Consider the following 15,298-nt stretch of genomic DNA (forward strand, 5'->3'; position numbering starts at 1 on the left):
GTGAGAGATACGTCCACTTTACAACTGTAAATTTCACTACAACCCAAAGTTGGATGTTGTGTTTAACATATTTGTTACGTTTTACAAAGAACATATCGGTGGTTAGAGTAAAAACAAATAAAAAAATTAGGACTACATGATACAAACCTAAAATTTTTAAAGTACTCTGACTAGATATCCTTACAAACCGATTTGTGAATAATTGTCATAAGGTTTTCGCCAATGAATTAGGCTCCACAACTCAATATATAAGACCCATAACTTATAAATATTTTAAATTTATTACTATTTGACAAATCACATTGATCTTGGAATTTTTAAAATAATATATTCTAGCACAAATAGCGAGCCCGTAAGTATTTTCATAAATCAATTGATCTCCATTAAAGCTGTCAAAGGTCTAAAAAAATTAGGCCCTTAGCAGGCCCGGGCCTAGGCCCAACCCAGCCCAAAGATGAAGGACTCGGGTCGGCCCAACCCAAAGTAGAGAACCATCAGGACCAGCGGCCCAGGCACAAGGCCCTCTGGGTCACGGGCCTGGGCTTGGTCTTGGGCTTAATTCGAGCTTGGTCTTGGACTTTGTTTGAAGCTTATTTTGGGCTTGTTTTTGGGCTTTTTTTTAAGGGTCCTGTTTTGGACTCTTTGTTTTTTTAATTGTTTTGGCTGCTTAAGAGACTATTTTGAGATTGTGATTGATTTGTAATTCTTTTGCATATAAAATATTGATAGCTTGTAACAAAAAAAAAATTCCCAAAAAAAAGTTTATTTGATAAACATAAAAAGAATTACAATACTTAACCGCCTTCATTAAAAACATTTCTAAGTAAAACCCGGGGGATCGGACTCATTAAAAACTTTTTGCTCGGCATCATCACTTCTTTAAAGTATTTCCAAGCGTTGGAGTTTTTTGGACGCTTTGACGCTCGATCGGACTGGGTCACATTTGGGATAGATTCTTGGGATGGGATATCATTTGTGGGGTTTAAGAAAACTTCATCCTCATGAAGAGATTCATCACCGAATTCGGGAATCACATTTGAGTTGGCCATAGGTAAAAATGATACTAAAAAGTGTGAGTTTTTCAATGAAACTAAACCATTATTTATAGGGAAAAAAATTACAACCCATGTTCATATTAACGTCTATAATATTTTACAACGTCTATAATAATTACTGCCATATTATTTTGCATTCAATCGTATATTAATAACCACACAAATAAACGATAGGGTCACAATTGTTTGTTGTGATTCTCAAGTCTTACGTTCAGACTTCATTGTTAATTTGAATCTCACACTATATTGAAATGCTGACAAAGAATCACTTTCAATAAATTATATACGTGAATCATGTTCAGAGCTCTATATTGACATTTAATTTTAATCTTATACGTGCGGATCAAATCACCAAAAGTGTGTGCGTATTTTGACTTTATTTTAAGAAAGTGTAATTTTTATAGATAATATTATATATAATACATATATTTGTTTAGAATAAAAAAAATTGGGCCTCAAACGGGCTTGTGCCTGGGTCGTGCCAGTTTTGTGCCTGAGTCGTGTTGGTTCTGTGCTTTTTAAGGGCTTTGGGCGCGGTTCGGATTTTGGACCTAGAAAAAGGCCAAAACCGGGATCAATTTATAAACCGGGTCAGCCTGGCCCTTCTTTATTCCGGGCTGGGCCAGCTCAAAACCAATTAAAATAAGGGCTGGGCCAGGTGGCCCGCGGGTGGCCCGGCCCAATTGACAACTTTAATCTCCATTTACATGATCCCGATTTTATAAAGGTATCAAATAATTTTGATTCCAAACTTAAAGTAAAAACTTCGATGAGATCGTGACATCTCAACTGTATCGATAATAAGTTATTGGCAATACAAATAGTCAATATTTCCGATTTGTTGTAGTTTAATACTCAATTTTTAAAAATTGCGGGAACAATACTTAATATTACAAAATTTTATCACCGTTATTACTTGAGACTTTCTAAGTGGATGAGATGACTCGTGTACAAATAATAATTTATTTTGATCATTTTGACAACATTAAAAATAAATAATTTATTTTTATAATGTTTAAATTAAAAATAATAATAAAAGTAAAACAAAAACTCTTGTTCAAGAGTCCCGTTCACTGTGTCAAATGGTGGCAAAAATACTAAATGTTTAGACAAAACACTACTTATATACTTATTCTTTTTTTTTCTTGGACAAAAATACTTAAAGTTTCAAATTTAGTTACATGTAAATACTTTGCCGTTAAAATTTCTGTTTGAATTTAACGGTCCGAGTAGTAACGGACCCACTATAACGTAACATGTGGTATTTTTGTCAAAGAAAAAAACTTTGAGTATATAAGTAGTATTTCGACCAAACATTAAGTATTATTGCCACCATTTCTAATATTGACAAGTGATAGGGCATTATGATCGTGCTCTTGTTTGAGAACCCATACCAACTTCAATGGGGATTTATTTCCTTATGTGGCAGTGTGGCAATTCGATTTTATATTCTCTTTTGAATATTAAATGGTTATGCTCAACAACAGCAACGGGGCAGCTTTGGAGGATATTTTGTCCATTTTTAAATTAAAAGTCCATTTTTAGATATTTTACAAGTAAGATATTTTTATTCTTGATATTTTCTAATTTAGGAAATTCAAATTTCTCTTTGGTGAGGAATTATCGGAGCTCGCGTCTCCATATGGAATCCCTTTCACCGCTATCCCGTCGAGCGCAGAACCCTCGCCGTCCTTCCCTTTGCTGTCGCCGCATTGCCGCTGCATGAAGCCACGTGAAGAGACCGACCATTGTATTCGAAGTGTGTTTTTTTTTTCTTTTCACCGAAGAACAACAACGATCTAAGCGCTCGCGTGGGTCGATACCTCCGTGACGCTCTGGACCGGAGTTGACGGAGACATCGGCAAGAATCCGACAGAATGATCGCTTCCTCTTTCGCATCACCCCAGAGTTCTTCTCCGGCGATAGTTCTGGCCAGTGACGGAGCCAGAAAAGCCCATCAGGGGGGGCTAATTTGAAAAAAAAAATTCAGGGGGGGCTTGATTGTAAAAATTTTATAAAAATTGGGTCAAAAGTATATAAAATTTCAAGGGAAAAAAATGTAATTTTTTTTTTAAAAAATGGGCAAAAAGTGCAAATTTTTTTTTTGAGGGGGGGCTTAAGTCCCTGCTGGGCCTATACTGGCTCCGTCACTGGTTCTGGCGTTCCATCCCCAAACACTATCGCTCGATGACACTTTTTTTTATTTTTTTATTTTTAGTTTTGCAGATCGAAAAGCATGTTCAAAGGATGAGAGGGATAGAAGAGAGAGGTTTTTTTTTATAATTAATATTTTTATATATTTAAATATAATAAAAACAAATTATTTATTTTTAATATTATCAAAATGATCATATGCTCACACGTGTCATCCCGTACACTTTTAACGTCTTAGGTAATAACGGTGATACAAATTTATAACATTAAGTAATTTTCCGTAATTTTAAAGATTGAGTATTCAATTGCAACAAATAAAAAATATTGAGTATTTTTGCCGCCAATAATTCTATATATTATGACAATGATCCTTAACGCCACAAACAATAAATAAATTATATTAATGTATTTGTTGAACTCTTAAGGTGGTCAATATTGTCCATTTAGTATAACATGGAGTCATCTATCTAATCCATGTCTCATTCTGTTGAAAAATTGTTTGTTGATTGATATTAAAGAAAATTTAATATCAAATTATTGGCTAATTTATGGAAAATTTTCGAGTAGAGTCCACTCATCGAAATTGAAATATTTTGACTAATTCTTATTTTTCGTTTTCAGAAGTATAAGATCGATTATTTATTTGTCAAAATCAAAGCTAAGATGAATGATAAATTATTGTTTAAAGTGTATTGAAAAACTCATTAATTTTGACTTTTTACTATGTTAAAGTGCACTTATGGGCTGATTATTCCATGCACTAATGTTGAACGCTTTTAACATTTGTAACAATATTTTTAACACACTTTGATGGCCTTGATGTGCCTTAAAACCGAATTTATTGTGCAACAATTTTGGCCAAACATGAGCCTATATAAGGTTTGGTTGTTATTCTCATTTGGTGGAGAGAAAAAAGTCAAGACAAGGGCTGAGAGGCAGAAGCCAAACACACACAAAAGACATCTAACTTTCCTCTCAATTCTCTCGCGGTGGTGATAGTTTTCTGGCACGTGTCCAAGTTCGCCGGAGTTGAACACGTCGGTGCTTTGTTCATCCCGTACGTCGTAGTATCTTGGGAGACGGTTACTCATATTTTTCCAGCAGCCGGTGGGAGAGCAATAACGTTTTAAGAAAATTGTCGAACAAGATTCGACGTGTTCTCCATTTCTTTTTTTATACCGATTTCTTGGTGATATCCGATTTAGTTATTTTAGTTTATTTATTTTTGTTCTCTTATCTACATATTTATATATTAGTTTTTTTTGTATATTTATTTAAATTAATTATTATACAATTTATCTATTATTTGTTTTCGTTTATTATTAGCAATATGGCTAACGCATTCTATTAATCAGTTAGCAATGAAATGATGAACACATTATACAATGACTCTTTGACTTTAGGGCAAAATATTTCAGTGAGCTAGATCCACAAATCTTAACTACCAAAGATGGGTATCTGTATTTATGCATGCATGCATGCACACATGTATATACTATATATCTATATATATATATATATATATATATATATAGAGAGAGAGAGAGAGAGAGAGAGAGAGAGAGAGAGAGAGAGAGAGGTGATTTGTTTATTATAAAATTTTATCGGTGTTTATAGGCCATATTTTGTTTCTAGAGAACCGGATTATCACCATATTAATTTAAACTTTTAAAGATACATGTGCAGGTGAGTGGATGATTATGTTTAAAATTCGCTTTCCGTAGAGAATGATATCTTTTTCATATCTTTAAGAGTTAAGGGGTCCTCAAGCCAACAGAATCATGTGCGCGAGCTATATATATTGACGAAACTAATCCATATAAAATTTGTACTCTCGTATATATTAATGTGATAATGTAGACGCTTTAGCTTGATCCATTCAAATTAAACAACTACAAAAGTGTACCTACCAATTTATTTATTTCATTTTTTACGTACGAAGCATTATGTCCTGTGAAACTCTCTTTTCTCTTATTAGTTCCGCGCTTTTCTCTTTTCCCTTTTTCTACACAGATATATATATATATATATATATATATATATATATATATATATATATATATATATATATATATATACGTCTTTTGAAATTGGTGGAGAATAAAATATATTAATGTTATGATGTATTACAACGATATGAACAACAAAACATATTAAGAATACAATTGATGAGAGGGATAAAACTCGGAATAAGTCTATATATAATATGAATAAATCTTACTAAACTGAGTCGATTGGAAACATTTGAGGAAATGTCAAGGCCCGTTATACACCTGATATTGCCCTCTCATTGGGTATTAACATATGGACGAGAACCCTTTGACATATAGCGGCAGTTAGACAAACTACAATGTTCGACTTTGGTGAACTTAGAATAATTGGTGTCGGAGACCACCGTTCAAAAACAAAGGAATGAAAGGCTCGAGAGGGAACCTTAAAAAAAAAGACTCGAGAGGGAGAGAGATTGTTTGAAGCTTTACTTCGGTGTGATGGGGATTATTTTGTATGGCTTTTCTAGGCTTGTTCCAAAACGTTGCACCTGACCTATAGCCATCAACACGACTTAATGCTCGATAAATTTTTAAGAGTTGTTTTATTTTCAAAACGTTTCAACCATGCAACTATTGTCTCTAAATCTAGCCGTGCAAAGTCTTGAGGTTTCAAAATAATGTTTTAAGAATCAATGGGAAAAGAATTTTCGTAAGAATTGTAAAAAATGGTACACACCTGAAGAACTAATTTTTTGTTCAGTATTCGCGTCGTATAAAAAAAGGTGAGATTTTATAACTAAATAATCAATTGAAACTATTTAATTTGCAAAATGGACAAGGTTTCTCTAAAATGAATAAAATAGTCAAAATTTACAACAAAATATCGTATAAATATCTGATTTCAATAATATTTTTGAACCTATCAATAAATTTATACATAAAGATAGATATCATGTACATTATCAAATTTATATTGCGATGTAAAAAAAAAATTAAAATTTAGACAGTGTTTAATTATTTTGCTAAAAGAATATAGAAAAAAACATTTACTCTGTTCTCTCTCCTAAAAACAGAGAACCTAGGGTTTCTTTGCTTTCCAGCCGTCGCCGCTCCCTCCCTCCCGGGTTCCGGACGCCCGTCGTGGCTCCGATCTGGGGGGGAGCTGAGGAGCCCTCTTGCCTTTTGGTCTCTCTTTCCCTTTCTCGTATGTTCTCCGGTCCACCTGCGCCACAGCTACCCTTCTCGTCCAGTTTGGAGCCCCTCAACGTGTTTATTTTCAGATCTGTGTTGGCTTCAGCTAGCGTCAACTTCGGGCTTCTCTCGGTGGTTGCGCTTCTCTCCGATGCGGTCTTCTTCACAGGGGTGGGTTGGAGCTGCTCCCCAGCCTCTATCCATGGGTTCGCGGACAAGAGGTTTTCATGGTTTATGGATGTGGGTGGGTGTGAGAACTAATCTGGGGGGAGTGAACCTTGAAGGATATGGTAGAGGAAGAGGAAGCCGACTTCTGCGGCGGGGTCCAGGGGGGTTTCGCGGGGCGCTTCGAGGAGTGACGAAGGTTCGCAGATCTGGGTTGTTTGAATCGGTTTTTGTGTTTGGTTTACTGTTTTGGTGGCTGGTTTTTTGTTTTCAATTTAGCTGCAAGGTTCTTGGTTGGAGTATGGATCCTTTTAATTTTTATCATGCTTGTTTTGTTGTGGTTTGTTTTGGACTCGGATTAGCCGTAGTCGCATCTTCCTTAGTGGATTTCCTGTTAGGTTTTTACTATGCAGGTTGAAGAGCCACCCTATTCGTGGTTATCGGACCGAATTTGGTTGGATTTTTCCATCGCCATTCTTCGGGTTTTTTAACGAGCCTCTTGTGTGCTCTATTAGTGCTTGTAATTCTTCCCGTTCTCGGAAGTTTGCACATATCGTTCTTTTACCAGAATTTAGTGTTAGATTCACCTTGACTTAGGTCTTGGTAATCCATGTACTAAGGTGTTATTCTCCTGTATTGATGAGTTTTTTACCCTATTTTAATGGAAAATCCGTACTATTCAAAAAAAAAAAATTATTTTGCTAAAAGAAAATTGAAAGCAATTAATTTTTAGTGACTGTTTTACATACATTATTTTCTTTGTCCGTAATGGCATGTAATTCAAATCCTTTCTCGCTAATATATAAATGGGATTTCCCACCAAAGAAATCTCCACCATAATGGTCATACATAATTATTAACTAGAAAGTGACATTAGAATCAAGTCATTGGTTTATCATCTCCACAAGTCTTCAAAGAGTCTTCCATAAACTATTTAAAAACGTTGTTGTTTAGAATGCTCTGTATGCTTCCTCATAGGAAATGTAGTATATAGGGGAGGTTCTCACTAATTAGACAATACATTTTGTTAGCTAACTGCAATATATACCTTTTTAAAAACAAAGAAAGTACATGTGGCTCGGGTCATTTGTTTTACAGTCCATTAGAGCATCTTCAATGCAAACATTTTAAGTTTACATGTTCTAAAAAATAATATTTTATAATTGAGCTGAGTCTCACTTAAATTAAAGTAGTAGTTGATTTAATATTTTATTAATTTTTTATGAGAAAAATAAAAAATATCGGTGCCCAAAATGGCTACAATGCCATAATCATTACTATACACATAATCATAAAAAATAATATGACAATTACACATAAGCAACAAAACAACTTTGATTGCTTGTATTGGAGATGCTCTTAGACGCGACTAGTGTCACATCTCAAGTCGCGTTCTGGAAATAGATACAACTTTGAATGTTAGACAATGAATTTCAAGGTTGAATATATGTAAACTCTTTAAACTTATCACTCTAGCTATTGCTAGAAACAACATAAATTAAGAAAGGAATCAAGTTCTATCAAAATAATAGCTGACTTATTGAACAGGATTCAAATGTAATATGTCTTCTACCTTACATTTTCTTTCGAAATTTATTCCTCAAATATCTCGTTAACCGTTTTTATTTCTCTTCTACCGTTTTCCTTATTGCTTACAGTTTTACTTGTTTTTTTTCTTCTTCAGATTTATCTAGTATTTTTTTTTAGATTTGTTAATAACTAGCCTATAGTTAGAGGGCATATTAAAATAGTAGCCAATCTATTAGTTTATTTAGCTAAATAGCCAATATTACACGTAGTACCAAAAATACCATTTTCTCAACCCAAACCCTAACCAGCCTCTGATCCTCAATATCAGCCTCCTCAGATCACAGCACCGGACGGAGGCGGAGGCGGCGAAGGAGGAGGAGGAAAACGACCAGAGCCGCTACCGGAGGCCTCGCCGTGCCTCTCTCGGAGAACGGCGGCGATCTTGGCGCGAGCCTCGGAGATCGCGTCCCTCCTCTCCCGGAGTCCCTCCAACGGGAAGTTCCACCAGTCGAGAACCTCGTCGTCGCCGCCGTCGCCGCCGTTCAGAGTCAGATCTCCGAGGTCCCTCTGGAGGGCTCTCTGGGCGTCAAGATCTAGGAAGAGATCGACGAACTCCAACGAATGTTCTTCCTCGTCATCGGTCCTCTTCAGCTCGTCTCTTTCCCTTCCATCAAGGTAAGGTCAATCTCTCTCTCTCTCTCTCATTGCTTTCGATTCGATTTAGTTTTCTAGTCTTCTTCAATGCATGCGATAAAGCTTCGGTTCCTTGATTCTGTAAAATTCTGTTTAAATGTCTGTAATTTTGTGTTTGGCTTGGGATTGAGCAGATGATAGGGATTAAATTAGGTCTCTCTCTCTCTGTCTCTCTCACATTACTTTCAATTCGATCAGGTTATCAATTTTGTTCAATGCACTCGATAAATCTCGATCCAATCAGTACATATTTCGATTCCTTCAATACAGTTTGGAATAATCCTCTGTTTTTCTTGTACTGTTCAGATTTCGGAATTTTTTTTTTGAGGAATATAGATTCCGAGAGAAAATGTTACAACAAATAGCAGATTGCATTTTGAATTTTGATTTTTTTTTTTGTGTTTGATTCGGGGAATTCTTCCGAGCAGATGATAGGGATTCGGTCGGGGCTGCCATTGCCGTCGGGATGGGAAATTCTGTCCCAATTGTTCGTCTACTTCGTGATCGAGGACTACACGAACTATTGGATCCACAGATTCCTTCACAACAAGTGGGGCTACGAGAATATCCACAAGGTCCACCACGAGTACACCGCTCCGGTCGGTTTCGCCGCGCCGTACGCTCATTGGGCCGAGGTTCTGATCCTCGGAATCCCGTCGTTCCTCGGCCCCGCCATCGTCCTGCGAAGCGTCGGCTTTCTTCCGCCGTTGTGAGGGTAAAGATAAAAGATCAAGAATTCCAAAGCGTCGGGGTTCTGTGGTTTACTGTCGGATTTACTATCTTCGATTGTTCATGGAAATAATTAGTAAATTGTATTTACTGTTAGATTAACTAGTCCTCATATTTGATATTTTCCTGTTAGATTAACTAGAAAATGTTATGGTTAATCGTATTTACTATTGTTCTTGTTACGGTAAATAAGATTTACTGTTGTTCTTGTTACGATAAATAAGATTTACTATTGTTCTTGTTACGATAAATAAGATTTACTGTTATATTTACCATAGAAACGAATGATTTACTCAATGGTTAATATGATTTACTGTCGGATTTTTAGTCCTCGATTGTTCACGGAAATAATTAGTAAATCGTATTTACTGTTAGATTAACTAGTCATATTTACCATAGAAACGAATGATTTACTCAATGGTTAATATGATTTACTGTCGGATTATTAGTCCTCGATTGTTCACGGAAATAATTAGTAAATCGTATTTACTGTTAGATTAACTAGTCCTCATCTCTGATAATTTTCCTGTTAGATTAACTACAAAATGTTACGGTAAATAAAATTTACTTTTATTCTTGTTACGGTAAATAAGATTTACTATTGTTCTTATTACGGTAAATAAAATTTATTGTTTTCTTGTTACGGTAAATAAGATTTACTATTGTTCTTGTTACGGTAAATAAGATTCACTATTATTCTTGTTACGACAAATAAGATTTAATGTAGTTTTTTTTTTATTGTTAATTAGATTTACTAATTTTTTTTTGTTATTGATGATATTATTTACTATGATAGTTAATAATATTAACTTAAGGGTATAATTGGAATATTGGAATGTTGTCATGATAAATTGGCTATTTACCTAAATATGTTAATAGTTTGGCTATAATTTTAAAGTAGGGGTGTCATTTTGACTACTTCTTTAGCCGGCCCTTTTTTTTCATGTTTATAATTTCATTTAGTATACGAGAAAAATCGTCTGGAAAAAAAAACCTCTTTTATAGATGTTAAAGAATAAAATTAATTGAAAGAATCATTAAAATTAAATTTATTTACTTATTCTTATTTATAAGATAAAACAATATATTGAGCCGTATCCGATCCATGAAATTTAAAAACTTGGAGTTTAAATTTATTTTATAGAAGGAAAAATAGTACAAAATAGTCATTTGAAACTTATTGATTAGTAAAATAGTCAAAGTTTCAATTTTTCAGCAAAGTAATCAAATTTACGTTTTCAAATTTTTTTTGACAGGCAAGATTATTTTTTTTTTACAATTATTATAAACAATTTATCACTTTAAAAAAAATAATCTTGGGATCAAATTTTTTTTTTTGAAACTAGATTACTGCACATTTTTGCTATTTCACTAAATTTAGACAAACCTTAACTATTTTGGAAATTCATAACTTTAAATTAGCTATTTAGCTACATAGAATTGAAGATGTCTTAAAACTTAAAAGTATCACTGAATTTAACTACTTCAACACAAACAATTGCGGATAAAATGGTGTCAACGTAACATTCCATTTGCCATGTTTCTTTATATTTAATGAATACATAATCATAATTGCATCTAAAAATATCCATCTTCCTAGCTAGAGTGATTTTTAGTTAAATAATTACGAAGTTTAATGCTATATTACCGAACAGATGATCATTACTCATCAGTAATCTAATTTAACAATAATTTGTCTCATGTCATAAGTATCAACATCAATTACTATTTTTAAAACGAATCAACATGGAATATAGTACTTAAATAATGATCTGAAAACAAACTCTCAATTAGTTATTGTAGATCTTCCAGCTCCAAGATTTTCCTCTGCCCTAAAACGAGTTTCAGTTATTTTTAGCTCAAAAAAGAAGAAGAAAGAAGTTCATAATTAACTAGTTAATTTTTAGCTAAGGCAAATAAAAGCATGTATAATATCCAAGACAAGTCTCGGCGTGATCAAAAGAAGGTCATAATTTATAGCTAGTAATTTTTTAAAATTATCATATTTATTATATATGATTTTTACTTCCATTCAACTTATGAGTGCTAGCTTAGCAACAAAGGGATATGAAGAACCGTCCAGCAAATAGATGGCCTACTCTTTTATCCCAAGCAATAACATACAAACCCACTAACTCTTTAACTAAGTTTGGGTCCCACCAGCTGACATACAAAAATTAAAATTAAAATTAAAATTAAAATTAAAATTAAAATTAAAATTAAAATTAAAATTAAAATTAAAATTAAAATTAAAATTAAAATTAAAATTAAAATTAAAATATATTAACTCTATATATAGTATACTTAGCAGTTAGCTCATGTACTAAATATTCAATAAAAATAGGAGATGAGCGTAATTTAATAAAAATAGCAAATAGTTTAGTTATAATTTGATTTTAGAGTTTTTTTCAGTCTTAATAATTAGTATGCGTACACTTAAAATATTTTACAATATATGTTTCGAGTTTGCAATCAATATAAATGTTGATCTTAATATAAAATATGTATATATATATATATATATATATATATATATATATATAATATGTTAATATATTTTATCTAGACATTATATTTATCTTAAATTTATTTGATTAAATATTTAGTAATTTTTATTAAAGTACGTATTAAAAAAAGAGTTATATATATATATATATATATATATATATATATATATATATATTAAAACGTATAATATTATTGTTAAATTTAAACAAATATATTCTAGACGTTTGTGTTGACAGAGATGATATGCATTATGCAGCGTTAGACTTCAAATAACAAAAACAAATAAGTAATGAAAGAAGAATTGAAGAAAAAATTTAAAAAAAGAAAAAGAAAAAAAGAAGAAGATTGATAACAACACGCATGTATCGTTGATGGCTACCACAAGATTGAAACTTCTCCAACTCATAACGATGAATTATGATGGTTTCTTAGTTTTCAAATTTAAAATAGACTTTATATTAAAATGAAAAGGATCCCCGAGAAACTAGAGAGAATAGGACTAAAGCCAATTTAGTGGAGACCCACCACTAAACTGCATTACTCTGTTCAATTAAGTGTGTGTGTGAGAGAGAGAGAGAGAGAGAGAGAGAGAGAGAGAGAGAGATCAATTGTAAATAAAAGAAGCTTCCAAATATCTTTATAGTAGGACCACAATGTCTGTTTTTATTTTGGCTGTGGACTGTAACGCAAACTCACTCACCAAAAACATTGTTTGTTTTTAGCTACTTCTCTCAATCCGAGTGAATATATGTGTACATATATATATATATATATATATATATATATATATATATATATCGTTTTTGAGGAAATATATTGGTGTACCGTTGGAATACGTATCAAATATTATGACACTGGGAATTTAGGATGTTATTTTTGTTTATTCAAACAAAGAATTGTTTTTACCATATGACTAAAATCCCATTATTTAACGTCGGTTTATGAGCAACGTTGTGTTATGTGACTTTAAATACGTCGCTTATGCAGAAAGCGGATGAGATGAAACCAGAGCCAGAGAGCGGTGTCAAGACTAGAGCGACGTTGCTAATAAAATATATTTGTGTAGTATTGAGATATTTTTAGTACGTGTGCATGAATCAGATTATTACGATTTATCAATTGTTTAAAAAGATCGAATGTTTAACACTAAGCTCCACGGTTGGATGAGACTTTTTTCAATATGATCAGTGTGTCAGGCTAAAGCCTTTACCGTGTCACAACTTATAATATATATGTTATTATACGTATTAATTTTATTAACTGTCTTATCCGCATATTATATGCGTATATGAGTTAGTCATAGGTTTGCTGTCTAATTATTAGTGGCAGGTTTGAGTCAACATATTTATGTCCCCTTAAACGTAGTGCAACGAATTTTAGATCAATTGGTTTGGACTCGTTGGCACTATAATTTCTCAAATGTTATATTAGAGCATTTTCAACTAAAACTCTGTAAATGTAGTTTTTTACGTCATAAAATACATTTTATCACTTCAAACAGTATGTCACTTCAAATATATTAATTTTATGTTAATATCTAATTTTTTATTTATGTTCTTTTGTGCTATTCTTTGTGTACAATAATTAAATTGAAATAGTTTAAAACAGTTATAATTAGATCAGTCTGATCTAAAACAATTTAGTCCAATTTGATTTATTCTCTTAAACGGTTCGATTTTTTTACGTCATAAAATACATTTTATCACTTCAAACAGTATGTCACTTCAAATATATTAATTTTATGTTAATATCTAATTTTTTATTTATGTTCTTTTGTGCTATTCTTTGTGTACAATAATTAAATTGAAATACTCAAAATAGTTTAAAACAGTTATAATTAGATCAGTCTGATCTAAAACAATTTAGTCCAATTTGATTTATTCTCTTAAACGGTTCGATTTGGTCTAAAAAATTTCAAATTGTTTAAAACGGTCATGTCCGATTTGGAGATCGAACCAGACCGCGCACATCATCTATCAATTATTTTTAACTAGAAATTGATATTTTTGTCACATATTTTTAATTATCATTTTTTCTGTAATTAATATGTAGATTATTTCGATCATTGTGTGTATAGGATTTGTCATTTCTATTGATTCCTATAGATTGGATCAAAAACAATTCTTGAATGATGTATTCGACTCCAGGGATGAATTGAAAAAGAAATCTTTATTGGTTCTAACTCCTATTTTTTAGAAAATGCATATTTTTATCGAAAAAATGGGTCCAAATCTCCTGCGGGAATGATTTGGCGGATCCAAAACTTTTTTCAGCGAGAATTCATTATTGGGGACATGCAAACAGGTAAAACATCAGTAGCTACAGATACGATTCTTAATCAACAAGGGCAGAATGTAATATGTATTTATGTAGCTATTGGTCAAAAAACAACATATTATCAAAACAGAATAAGAGATTTTGATTCTTTTGGTTATCAGGCGACACCCGGATTTGAACTGGGGAAAAATGATTTGCAGTCTCCCGCCTTAGCGCTCGATCGTGCCGCCAAAACGATCTAAAATAAATGATAACAAATTTTCTTGTGCCTTTTTTTTTAATTGTATTTTGGATCTTTTTTCGGACTGGGGAACCATTACAAAATACGACCAAATAATTTCCATAATCCGTAATCCTTGGTTTTGGATATTTAGATCTGAGCTGTACATCTCCAGACCTTTAGGATTTGGGTCCGTCAAAAAAAATGATTTATCAAAAAGGGAATTCTTAAATGTAGAATGAATATGTAACATAGAAATAAAAGGAAAAAATAACAGTATTATATTTATGAGTTATCTTTACACCCACAAAAGTCCAGGACGGTTTACTGTTAGATGCAATCAACTCGGTGTCTATGACGCAATATGTACTTGAAAATATTATTTAGTTTTCATTTCTATCATTGTCATGAAAATGACTTTACAGTCGACTTTGGCTTCTCTTTTTTTTTTTTCGATGAATTCATATTGAATAATTTTCCACTAGCATATATATATATATATATATATATATATATATATTTTCCTTCTTATGTTGTCAAGAATTTTCATTTGGTCAATATATTTGGGCAGTACTTCTAATACTGTTAATAACAAAATAGACGCCTAAGTTGATGAGTAGATCTTGTCCCTATTTTACATTAAATTTTATATTGATCAACCTTTTTTTATTTTATTTTTTATTTTTATAATTATAGATAGTTGATATGGCTCTTGTTTCTTATACCTAATGGTTCTTCTCAACATGTAACATGGAATTCTATGATTATTTAATAATAATAAATTA

The sequence above is a fragment of the Urtica dioica genome, chromosome 10 (genome assembly GCF_054948205.1).
Source record: "Urtica dioica subsp. dioica isolate 48M chromosome 10, U.dioica_male_clone48M_v1_H2, whole genome shotgun sequence".
Classification (NCBI taxonomy): domain Eukaryota; kingdom Viridiplantae; phylum Streptophyta; class Magnoliopsida; order Rosales; family Urticaceae; genus Urtica; species Urtica dioica.